Below are 13,305 nucleotides of genomic sequence, written 5' to 3' on the forward strand. Positions count from 1 at the left end.
TTTGGCTGTGCTTGGGGTAGGGGGAAACCCCCCCCCAAACGACAATCTTTTGCAAAGCAAGATGTGATTAACAAGCAGGAAGCAAGCGCTATGCGATTCTACAGGATTTGGTAATTGAATCCACCAAGGATAATGACGTTGACCTTCCCATTTGGAAATAAACTAGGCATTCAGCTTATAAGTGCTGTTCGCATTAATTCTAATTGCCCATACATGGCTAACGCGGCAGGATACTACTGGGAGGACAAGGAACAGGTAAATAATGATTACCATTAGCCTGTTTTACTAACAACATCAACAAAGCAAGGAGTATTTATGACAACGGTTTCTGGACCATGTAAAAGGCAGAGTTCGACATCTGGATGCCATCGCTCCAACACAAGGATTTCCCTCCGCGTGCCAGAGCCCATGCATCAAAGCGTATCGTAAGGACATAAAGTCTGCCTTGTTGATTCAGACCAAACATCCATCGAGTCCAGAATTCTGGCTCCGAGGATCAAATGGTTATTTCTGACGATTGTTACTTCTGATGGAATAATCTCCCTTCTCTTGTTCTGGGGGTTCTTGCCAATGTTCCCAAGAAGAGTTTGGATTTGATATCCCGCTTTATTACTACCTGAATAATAATAATAATAATAATAATAATAATAATAATAATAATATATTATTTATACCCCACCCATCTGGCTGAGTTTCCCCAGCCATTCTGGGTGGCTCCCAATCAAGTGTTAAAAACAATACAGTGTTAAATACTAAAAACTTCCGTGAACAGGGCTGCCTTCAGATGTCTTTTAAAGATAGGATAGCTGCTTATTTCCTTCACATCTGAACGGAGGGCATTCCACAGGGTGGGCGCCACTACCGAGAAGGCCCTCTGTCTGGTTCCCTGTAACCTCACTTCTCGCAATGAGGGAACCACCAGAAGGCCCTTGGCGCTGGATCTCAGTGTCCGGGCTGAACGATGGGGGTGGAGACGCTCCTTCAGGTATACAGGCCCGAGGCCCGAAGGAGTCTCAAAGTGGCTAATATTCTCCTTTCCCTTCCTCCCCCACAACAAACACTCTGTGAGGTGAGTGAGGCTGAGAGACTCCAGAGAAGTGTGACTAGCCCAAGGTCACCCAGCAGCTGCATGTGGAGGAGCGGGGAAGCGAACCCGGTTCACCAGACTACAAGTCTACCGCTCCACTACACCACACCGGCTCCCAAGCAGATTTGGGGAGGGGGCAGGGGACACAGAGGGAGCAAGTCCCATGGCAATGGCAGGACTTATCACACTGCTTCCTGCTAGTGCAACAACTGAGTTGGAGCCAATGTTTGTTCTCTGTACCTATTTTGCAGGTCCCTTCATCTGACCTTAGGAACAAATATAGTGACATGTTTCATAGGGGCAAAGGAAGCTTCCTTGTATCGAGTCAGACCATTGCGTCCATCTAGCGCAGTATTGTCTGCTTTGACTGGCCATGGCTATTTCTTCCAGAGTTTCAGATAGGGGTCTCTCCCAGCCCTACTTGGACATGCCTGGGACTGAACCTTTGGACCCCCTGCAAGCAAATTGGATGCTATATCACTGAGCTGCAGACCTTTTCCTAAATCAGGATATTTATGGTCCATACCACATATGCAAGTCTTTACTTGTAAGTCCGCTCCATCTTGTTTCCACACTAATCTGGCGTTAAATAAAATAATAATAATCTGTACAAAAATTTGCCTATCTCTCTGTTTATTCGCACACACACATTTTCTCACAAAGTATGCTCTTTGGGAAATGCATTTTATTCCAAAAATGTGAGTTTCTACATGAATTTGGGTATGTTCCTTGGGCCGAGAATCATGTTGTGGCCTTCAGAGAAGTGAGAGATCCAATGCACAGCTACATTTGACTTGCACGTTCACCCAGGGGGCGAGGACCAGGCCGCCTCATATTGGAAATCGCAAATACAATATTCACAAATGTAATTCACAAATACGAAATTCCCTAAGCATCTCTGTGGAGGTTTCATTCAGCTCTCATGAGAACTTATAAGGAGCTTCATACTTTAGATTTGCCCATCTACCTCAGCATTCTCCAACCTGGTGCCCTCCAAATGCTTTTGACCATACTCCCATCATCTGCAACCAGTGTTCCTAGCAGTGCCGGATTTACATATAAGCTAAACAAGCTATAGCTTAGGGCCCCACTCTCTTGGCGGCCCTTCCAAGAATCAAAGGAACAAAAAACTGGATGTACATTTCCAAAATATAAGATAAAAAACAAATAAAATAAAACCTACATCCAGCAACAGTGTTTTGTGTTGTGTGGGCTCCTATGATGTAAGTAATGGGCCTCACTTGCTTCCTAAAATATCACAGGTTTGCTTGTTTCTATATATAGGGTGCCTACATTCTGCATGTGCAAATGGCTTTAGATACTTATTGGGTCCATAAATTACCATCTAGAATATATTCAACACAAAAAACAGTGACAATTTGTTGTGGACACAGGAGAGCTGGACATATAAAGGGCCCCATTAGCTTCAGTAGCTTAGGGCCTCACCAAACCTAAATCTGGTCCTGGTTCCTAGCTATTTAAAGACTTACTGCATTCAAGTGCACCCAACCAGCATGGGACAAGGCAAATCTTCATTTGCCTTTCACTTGGCACTCGCCACACCGAAAGATAAAGTTGCCTGGCAAGCGCATGTGTGTACACCTAGTTAGAAAACATTTCCTTCCATTTCTATATTGCAAACAGATCTTTGCCAGTAGCCACCCCACCGCTAATGATCTCTGAAACGGTCCCCTCGGCTGCTCTTGTTGACTATTCCAAAACACCACCTGGACACACTTAGAAATGCAAGACTGCCCACGGCAGAAGCAAAAGCTTTCCCCATGCGAGATAAGATTCGGTGTGGATGATACCTGGCTCCATTACAGCAGAAGCAAGACTAGCAGGGGCCCGAAGCTCTGCAAATCCCTCTTTGGTGTCATCTGATCTTCCTTTAAGGGCAGCCCAGAAGAACATTCTGAAAAAGGAGAGGAAATAAAGAGAATCATTCCACGTGTGTTAGGCCACCGGAGGGGGCAACCATTTTCCTCGGCGGAGCTCCGCCAAGCAAGTGAAACACATACACAATTAGCAAATTAATTAGGTGGAGAAATAGTTGGATGGAGTCCGTTGCACTGCCAGGCCTTCTTCCTGCCACCTAGAAGAATGGTTTTGTTTTTATTTTTTAACCCTCACAGTCCTTTCCCAGGTGTCAAGAGTTCGTATCACCTGCCCCCCTTCCCCTGCAAATGTAGATGGCTCAGAGATTTGCGGAAGTGGAGACTGTGGCAGGCCATGAGAAGGAGATCTTGACCTTGCGCAAAAAATACCCATTGGGAACAGCTGACTGAGAATTAGCCAAAGGTGCCAGCTGTCTGAAAGAACATTCATGCCTCAGAGCTGAAAGACACAGATTTTCTATCCACAGCCTAAGAGTGCCTCAGCCAATGATGTCTACTAGAGCCAGATGAAAGGACATAGGCCCATGACCTATATCTATTATCCCGCCTTTCTCCCAGGAAAAACACTCTCTCAAAGGACCTGTTGATGACATTTTACCATTGTACTGTGGAGAGTGTATTAACTTATGGTCTGTGTGCGTGGTTTGGGAGCTGCACGGTCAGGGGAAAAACAATGCTGCCCAGGGTTGTAAAGACTGCGGAGAGAATATTTGGCTGCACTCTTCCCACCTTGGATCAAATCTATGCTTCCAGGTGCCATAAGAAAGCTGCAGAGATAGCGCAGGATAGTGCGCACCCCAGAAATGATCTCTTTCAGCTTCTGCCTTCTGGAAGAAGGTACAGGGTTATAAAGACTAGGACTAACCGCCTGAGAAACAGTTTCTACCCAAATGAGATTTTGGTTTTAAACACATTGTAAGGAGTCTGTATTGAGAGTATATTGTATTTAAAAATGGGGCATCAGAGTTTTTAGGGGGCTAAGCAGGTTGGGATAGCTAGGATAGCAGGCTTGTTGGGTTTTGAATGTCTTAGGTAGATTTTTCAATTTTGTTGTTCTGTATGGAGCAATGACAATAAAGATTATTGTATCATAAGATTTACAGAAGCCTTCCTGGTTTCTCATTTGATCCTGGAATGTCCCGCTTTTCCTTAGGACGTCCCTATTTGCACCAGAGAAATATTGGAGGGTATAGTTGGACCTCCCTATTTTCATCAGAGAAACGTTGGAGGGTATGGAGTTATACGTCCCCTGAGCCAAGGAGACAAGTAACTATACAACCTTTAGAAGACATCTGAAGGCAGCCCTATATAGGGAAGTTTTCAATGTTTTATAATGCTTTTTTATATGTTGGAAGCTGTCCAGAGTAGCTGGGGGAACCCAATCAGGTGGGTAGGATATAAATAGTAAAATTATTATTTGTATTATGGAATAGGATATCCCCATTTTCCTCGGCAGAAATGTTGGAGGGTACGAAATTAAAATAACACACACATACATAAAAATATTTAAATAAGTAACCCTGCTTTAAGAAACACCTAAAACCATTTGAAAGCATGCACACACAGAGAATGAAAAAACATTTGTCTGTTGGCTAGGGTTGCCAGATTTTCAGATTTTTTCAGATAAAAAAAACATGTTGAGCGCTTTTTTTTTTGCATGATTGCCCACACCAGACCCCAATACTGAGCCACTCATGCACACATTTTTTTACCCCCCCCCCCAAAAAAAAACCTGGACATTTGCTTAAAATTGTAAAAAATTCCTCCGGATGGGCATGTAGACCCCCCCCCCCAAAGAGGACCTGTCCGGGATTTCCCGGACGTATGCCAATCCTACTGTTAGCACAAGGAAAGCAGAAAGGAGATCAGCCTAGCCACACAAACCCCACTCTCTTATTTCCTTCACAATGCATGAGAGGCTACCCTAAACCTTGCCATAGTCCTCAGATCAGTGTTTTCTCTGACATGCTCATCTTCTTTACGTGTTCAGATTTATGGAGAGTTTGTGTGCATGGAGGAGCACTCGATTATGCGGTTCCCCAGCGGAAGCGAGATTCTGCAGAGACCAAAGTACCTTCCACTCTGCTGTTTGTGAGAACAAGGGCATTTGGGTGCATTTTAGCGCTGCTCCAGAGCATCCGAGCACTTCCTTGAGTCCATCTGGGATATGACATTTTAGAAGGGAAAACTTCCTCTCAAATGGAAGGACGGGAAACAAGGCTACTCCATCATCATCTGTGCTCAAGCTTTACTTAGCGATGGAATCAGAGAAAGGTCAAGGGATCTCAAGAGGTTGAGGACTCCTGCGGCCTGAGGCTGCTGTGGATTTTGAGCGCTCTGGCTTCTGAGTCCTCTTCAGGGGAAAGGAAGTCCAACATCAGTCACATTGGACTTCAAAAAGAGGACACTTCTAACTGAAAATAAAACGAGGGGATTCGTAAAAAGGAAGCTGGAAGAGAAAGTCAAGAGGGTCAAAGCTCTTCAGAATGCTAGACAATATGCAACAATAGAAGTTCAGCGAAAATGTATACTGACGATCAACGTGGTTGCTACAAAACCCAAGAGGATTTCTGTGTGGTTAACAAGTTAGTGTCAAAGAAGTTATAGGGGGCTTCCTCCAGAAAATGGAAGTCTTGCCCAAGTGAAGAGGACCAAAAGGAACAGAAACGTTGGCCAAAGAAATTCCAGTAGACAATAAGGGATCCTGGAAAAAGAATTCTGAGGAGCGCGTTGCTAAAACTGTAAAAGCAAACAAATTATGTAAAGGCATTAGAAACAGGAGACCAAGCAGGCAAACTGTTGGACCTTTGGATGAGAAGGGAGTCAAAGGTGTGCTCAATGAGGAAAAGGATGTTTAAGAGAAGGTGAAGGTATTATTTGCATCCATCGTCACTGCAGGAGACGTAGAGTAGTTCATCTGTGCCTGATCCAATTTTCTCAGCAAGGGAGTCAGAGGAAATGTGGCAAATAGTGGTGACGAGAGATGAGCACAATAAAAACCGACAAATCGCTGCGTCTGCATGGCATCCATCTGAGAGTTCTTAAAGAACTCACATGTGAAATTGCTGATCTTCTAAGAAAAATATGTAAATCGTCCTTAAGATAAGTAGCTGAAGGCTGGAAAATACCAATGTAAACCAATTTTTAAAAATAATTTGCAGTTTGGGGGGGGGGCTGGTAAAGGAAGCTACAAGTAGGTTAGCTCAGTATCTGTCCTGGAAAAAAACTGGTGGAAAAACATTATCAAAAACAGAACAGCCTAGCATATAGAAGAACAAGCACGCTGAAGAAGTACCAGCATGGCTTCTGCAACGGTACGTGCTGCCTAACATTTTGGAGTTTTGTTGAAAGTGTCCATAAGCCTAGGTCAAAGGACGGTGGAGGGAATATTGTTTACAGTCATACCTCGTGTTGCGTTAGGTTCATGTTGTGTATCTTCGGCTTGCGAACACGGCAAACCTGGAAGTGTATATTTCTAGGTTTCCCCGTGCCTGCGTGCGCAGAAGTGTTCTGCATGCTTCGCGCATGCGCAGAAGTGTTATGCGTGCTTCGCACATGTGCAGAAGTGCCCTAGCACACTCTGCACTTGTGCAGAAGTGCACCCCAGAACGGATCGTGTCCACAACTACAGGTATCACTGAACTTGGATTTTCAGTTAGCTGTTGATACAGATCCTTCATTAAAGACTCATTGAATAAGCTTAGCAGAGGTGGGGAAAAGGGAGAAGTCCTCTTGGTGTTGTTTAGTCATTTAGTCGTGTCCGACTCTTCGTGACCCCCTGGGCCAGAGCACGCTAGGCACTCCTGTCTTCCACTGCCTCCCGCAGTTTGGTCAAACTCATGCTGGTAGCTTCGAGAACACTGTCCAACCATCTCGTCCTCTGTCGTCCCCTTCTCCTTGTGCCCTCCATTTCCCCCAACATCAGGGTCTTTTCCAGGGAGTCTTCTCTTCTCATGAGGTGGCCGAAGTCCTCTTATGTATCATTAATTGGTTAAAAAATCAGAAAGCAGGGAAAGGAATAAATGAAAACTTCTTCCAGTGGAAGGATATAGGAAGCTGGGTCCCCCAAGAGATCTGCACCGGGACAGATGCTTTTTAACTTGTTCATAAATAATCTGTAATTAGGATAAGCAGTGAGATGGCCAATTTGCTGGTGACACCCAACTGTTCAGGATGGCCAAAGCTAAATAGGATTGTGAGGAGTTCCAAGTAGGTTTATCCAAAGAGGATGAACAGGCATCAAAACGACAGATACAGGTTCAACAAAAACAAGTGTTAAGCGATGAACACTGGGGCAAAAACATCCAAACGTACACTAATGGGGTCTGAAATGGTAGCGACTGGCAGTCCTTGGGAGGGCTGGTGGCTTAGAGTTAGCAGTATGGTGTAGTGGTTAGAGTGATGGACAAGGATCTGGGAGACTAGGGTTCAAATATGTACGGATCTCATTAGGTGACACTGGCCAGTCACTATTCCCAGATTAACCTAACCTCACAGGCTTGTTGTGAGGATGAAATGTGTTGTGGGAGAGCCATCTCCACCACCCTGAGCTCTATGAAGGAAGTGTGAAATATGAATGTAGTGGTGAAAATAAAATAAAATAATAATAATAATAATAATAATAATAATAATAATAATAATTTATTTATTTATACCCCATCTGGCTGGGCTTCCCCAGCCACTCTGGGTGCCTTCCAACCAAATATTAAAATACAGTAATGCATCAAACATTAAAAGCTTCCCTAAACAGGGATGCCTTCAGATGTCTTCTAAAAGTTTGGTAGTTGTTGTTCTCTTTGACATCTGGTGGGAGGGCGTTCTACAGGGCGGGTGCCACTACTGAGAAGGCCCTCTGCCTGGTTCCCTGTAGCCTCACTTCTCGCAATGAGGGAACCGCCAGAAGGCCCTCAGCGCTGGACCTCAGTGTCCGGGCAGAACGATGGGGGTTGAGACGCTCCTTCAGATATACTGGACCAAGGCCATTTAGGGCTTTCAAGGTCAGCACCAACACTTTGAATTGTGCTCGGAAATGTACTGGGAGCCAATATAGGTTTTTCAAGACCGGTGTTATGTGGTCTCGGCGGCCGCTCCCAGTCACCAGTCTAGCTACCACATTCTGGATTAGTTGTAGTTTCCAGGTCACCTTCAAAGGTAGCCCCACATAGAGTGCATTGCAGTAGTCCAAGCTACTAATTTAACTAACACCAGTTGTTCATGTAGTTTGGTGTGATCTACTCTAATGGGCAACAGCTCTCAAGGCCGTTTTTTTCCCCACCAGGTGCAACCTGCAGAACCTGGGACTGTCTGCATGCAGAAATTTTGAATGGCAATGCAGACATTCCAGGTCTGATTATGGGTAGAGCCACTTTAGCCCTGGACTTCTTGAAGTCCAGATAGCAGCGGCAGAAGAGGAGGCATGGGGTGGTGGTGGTGGCGGCAGAGCGCGCGGCAGAGCGCGCGCCAAAGCACAGCAGCTGGGTTACTGCAAAAACAGGCACCCGTCCAGCACACCCGGCCTCCTCTTAAACAGGCTTCCTTATTTCTCATACAATAAAAATCTTGATCCACTTAGTGACACCACCGTTTCAAAAAAGCATCAAATAAACACTGGGCTCGAAAACACTTTCTCTCCTCCCCACCCCTTTCCCTTCCCTCGTTGCTAGCTGCGAAGTTCACATCTCAAGCCTGGTACTCTAATGGAATGTCTAATGCTCAGCAGCTGCACATTTTTAATGCAAAGCTGGGGGCGGAGCCTTGAGAATTATAGAGAGAGATATATACACACACACACACACATGCAGGCAACATATGGTTTTATGTAATCTTGCCATGAATTTTTAAAACGGAGTGTCCTAATTCATGCTGGACGGAAAGAGCTTTTCCAGCCGGTCCTCTGTGGCTACAGCCCCACTTGCGTGGAGTGTGCGGTGCCTTATTGCCGCAGTGTTTGCAGCAAAAGCAGCTCTGGCGCAGAGGCTTAGGCAAAAGAGCCTCTTTTATGGCCAGCTAGCCAATGGCTAGGGACGTGGGTGACGCTGTGGGTTAAACCACAGAGCCTAGGGCTTGCCGATCAGAAGGTTGGCAGTTCGAATCCCCGTGATGGGGTGAGCTCCCGTTGCTTGTTCCCTGCTCCTGCCAACCTAGCAGTTCGAAAGCACATCAAAGTGCAAGTAGATAAATAGGTACCGCTCCGGTGGGAAGGTAAACGGCATTTCCGTGCACTGCTCTGGTTCACCAGAAGTGGCTTAGTCATGCTGGCCACATGACCTGGAAGCTGTACGCCAGCTCCCTCAGCCAATAAAGCGAAATGAGCACCACAACCCAGAGTTGGCCACGACTGGACCTAATGCTCAGGGGTCCCTTTACCTTTCCCTTTACCTAGCCAATGGCTATTGTCGGGAAAGGCCAGGCAATGCAAAGGTTAGACTGACACAACTAGGGACCGATCAAGTCCAACACAACCTACCAGTGGACTCCTGGGGTGCAAGCATGGCTTTCTTAATAATAATAATAAATTTTATTTATACCCCGCCCTCCCCAGCCAATACCAGGTTCAGGGTGGCTAACACCAGGTATAAAAACAATTGATTAAAATACAACTTGAAAACAAGTTTAAATTACAACATTAAAATGCAGCCTCATTTCAGTAGAAACTCAAATCTTGGGAGTTCCCCAGCCAGATGTCAGGGAGAAAGGTATCCCAGCTTCAGTAACAACCCCCACCCTGTCTGCACACTGACTTCTGATGTCAGAGACCGAAATACATGGAATCATAGAATTGCAAGGTACCCTGATGGTCATCTAGTCCAACCCCCTTCAATGCAGGAATCTCAGCTAGAGCATCCATGGCAGATGGCTATCTAACCTCTGCTTAAAAACCTCCAAGGAACCTCCCATTCTGTGGGGCAGTTTTTAATAGGTAGGGAAATACCTATTAAACACAATTTATCCCTCCAGGAGCCCCCATGTGGGGGCTGAAGAGAGTTTTAAAATCCCATTCTTGGCAGCAAAATTAAAAGCACAGGCATTTGGGTGTAAAACCTTGTTTTGAGCAAATCGACCTATGAAGGAAGCTGGCTTCCCTTTCGTACCCCGCTTAATAAAGCACCGGGCAACAAATTGGAAAGTAAGCTTAAAAATATAATCTACTTATTTATTATCATGCATGGGTTTCACAGCAATGGCAGCAGTAGAAACTATGCAAGCAAAATACTTATATTCACAGGATAACGAGCTTCAGGCTTGTGCCTGGAGTAAACCCAAGGTACATCTGCCCTTATGGCTGCTCACAGGAAGAGAGCTCAGGAGGAACAGGAAGTACTGCATGCACCTTCCTCTCCAAGAAAAGAGGGGAAATGACATCACACAGAGCCCTCTCTACCAATTGCCTTTCTATGGTCTGAGTATCTGCCTATCGGCAGTACAGCTCTGTGGACTTAGCCCCTTCTCACGCTAACTACTAATAATACGCATTTGTTAGGTTTGGCTCTCTGTCCACTTTATCATCATCACCATTTTCCAGAATAGCTCAGTTGGTAGAGCACAAAACTCTTAATCTCAGGGTTGTGGGTTCGAGCCCCACGTTGGGCAAAAGATTCGGGGGGTTGGGCTAGATGACCCTCATGGTACCTTCCATGGAATTCTAGGATTCCATGCACATATACCATGACCTCCTTTCCTTAAACTAAAAAGTCTCAAACATAGCCATTGAGTTGCCACTGTTTCCTGTAGTAGCTTCTACTCCTTCCGAGAATTTGCAAGTGAATCTCAAAAGAACAAGCACATCTTGCTGTATTCCCCACCAACCTTCTAGCCTGGCACATACTCAGAACAAACAAATGTTTCCAAACTTTCAACCGAGGCAGAGGGAAATGATCAAACAATGAAGAAACCGCCCGCGTGTGGAAATAATCAGCAGTGCTTACTTCTGGAGAGAGAAATCCACAATGCTCCAGCAGTTTCTGATGCTCTGATCAAAAACAATTGGTTTTGCGAGCAAACATCAGAGCTGCATTTTCTTTTTCACCTGCAGCTGCTATAATTTTCTTATCAATCAACACCTTGTGACAACCTATCCCCCTCGGGTGAAAGGAGGTTTGTGGGGTTTTTAAAAAGTAAAAATAAAATAAAAATAAGAGAACCTATGAAAGATCACTGGGTTGCCCTTAAGGGGTAAAAGCAGCAGCTCATCTTTACACGGTATTGACGAACAGATAGACAATGAAGGAGGTTATTCAATAGACTTGGAAGATTCACTATAGACAGAAGAAAGGACTTCTTCACACAGCAAGAAGTTAAACTATGGAATTTTCTCCCGCAAGAGCCAGTAATGTCCAACAAGAGAATCAAGCAAATGAATGAGTCCGTTAGCGGCTATCAGGTGCAATGGTTATGTTCTCCATCCTCTAATGCAGCGGTTCTCAACCTGTGGGTCCCCAGATGTTGTTGGACTACAACTCCCATCATCCCTGAGCTCTGGCCTTGCTAGTTAGGGGTGATGGGAGTTGTTCTTCTGGTTACTAGCTGCGGGGAATCACAAGTGAGAAGAGTGCTGTTGCATTCAGGTCCCACTTGTCGGCTTCCCATTGGGGAATTCTGGTTGGCCATGGTGAGAACTTAATGCTGGACTAGATGGGTCTTTGTTCTGATGCAGCAGGGCTTTCCTTATATTCTTAAAAATGTACACATGCAGGACACACCACTTAAAATACCTGAAGGAGCGTCTCCACCCCCATCGTTCAGCCCGGACACTGGGGTCCACCTCTGAGGGCCTTCTGACGGTTCCCTCACTGTGAGAAGTGCAGTTACAGGGAACCAGGCAGAGGGCCTTCTCAGTGGTGGCACCTGCCCTGTGGAATGCCCTCCCGTCATATAACAAACAACTGAAGACACCTGAAGACAGCCCTGTTCTGGGACGTTTTTAATGTTTGATGCCTTACTGTGCTTTAATTTACTGGAAGCTCCCCAGAGTGGCTGCAGTAACCCACTCAGGTGGGTGAGATATTATTGATATTATTATTATTAAAGGCTCAGAACTGCAAATAATGAAAAATTAAAATGGTAGAAGTCCTTCAAATGATTTAGAATTGCGGGAGAGGAATCCTTGTGGCATTCAACACGGTTTGGGGTCAAAAAAAGTAGCCTGTAACGTTCTTGTCCACATTGACCTTGTCGATATGGCAAAGCCAGAGACTAAAAGGGCTTGGGGACCACTGACAGATGTATGCAGTGTGGGGGCACCTGCCTCTAGTAGAAGCTGTGTCTTTAAGAAAGCATATTTCAAGGGTTGGCACCTGCTGAAGTGCCTGTCCGTGGCAGTTAGCTTCAGAATATGCACACTGAGTGGCATGAAAGGAAGACAGGCAGGAACGAACAATCCACCGAGACCAGAGGTTATTTTTAGAGAGAAAGCTTCTCCAGCCAACATTTAATAAATAAGTAACGGAGAAGACCTCAAAGGAAGGCAGCAGCCGCTGGGGCCACGTGAGTTGCTTCCTTAGCCATGAATCTCAAATGCGAGGGCTTTGCAATTTCCCCTTCCTTTAATGCACAGAGTGGTTGAATTTTCCTCCTCTACAATCTCAGTTTTATGCTGGAAGCCGAGCAATGATGGTGGGGAGGGACTGCCACAATTTAGGGATGTGTTCCCCTGAACACACCCAAAGAATCTGGGGAAGTTGCAGGGATTCATAGAGCAGGGCTAACCCGGATGGCTTCAAAAGATTAGACAAATTCATGGAGGGAGGGTGAAGGAGGAGTTTGGATTTGATATCCCGCTTTATCACTACCCTAAGGAGTCTCAAAGTGGCTAACAATCTCCTTTCCCTTCCTCCCCCACAACAAAGACTCTGTGAGGTGAGTGGGGCTGAGAGACTTCAAAGAAGTGTGACTGGCCCAAGGTCACCCAGCAGCTGCATGTGGAGGAGCAGGGAATCGAACCTGGTTCACCAGATTACGAGTCCACCGCTCTTAACCACTACACCACACTGGTTAAAGGTAAAGGGACCCCCGACCATTAGGTCCAGTTGTGACCGACTGGGGTTGCAGCGCTCATTTCGCTTTATTGGCCGAGGGAGCCGGCGTACAGCTTCCGGGTTATGTGGTCAGCATGACTAAGCCGCTTCTGGCGAACCAGAGCAGCACACAGAAATGCCGTTTACCTTCCCACCGGAGCGATACCTATTTATCTACTTGCACTTCGTGCTTTCGAACTGCTAGGTTGGCAGGAGCAGGGACTGAACAATGAGAGCTCAGCCCGTCGCGGGGATTCGAACCGCCAACCTTCTGATCGGCAAGCCCTAGGCTCTGTGGTTTAACCCA

The 13,305-nt window shown here is 45.8% G+C and overlaps 1 protein-coding gene across 10 annotated transcripts in view; it reads right to left on the reverse strand.

The window, feature by feature from the left end:
* TENM4 (teneurin transmembrane protein 4) overlaps positions 1-13,305 on the reverse strand; it is a 645,695-nt gene that overhangs the window by 444,762 nt on the left and 187,628 nt on the right. For all 10 annotated transcript variants that reach the window (XM_081001709.1, XM_081001708.1, XM_081001716.1 and 7 more), the window contains one exon: positions 2,899-3,002. The gene's annotated coding sequence lies outside the window, so the exon portion shown is untranslated. The remainder of the gene's footprint in view (positions 1-2,898; positions 3,003-13,305) is intronic.

Source organism: Podarcis pityusensis, assembly GCF_964106645.2.
Source record: "Podarcis pityusensis genome assembly, chromosome: 4".
Classification (NCBI taxonomy): domain Eukaryota; kingdom Metazoa; phylum Chordata; class Lepidosauria; order Squamata; family Lacertidae; genus Podarcis; species Podarcis pityusensis.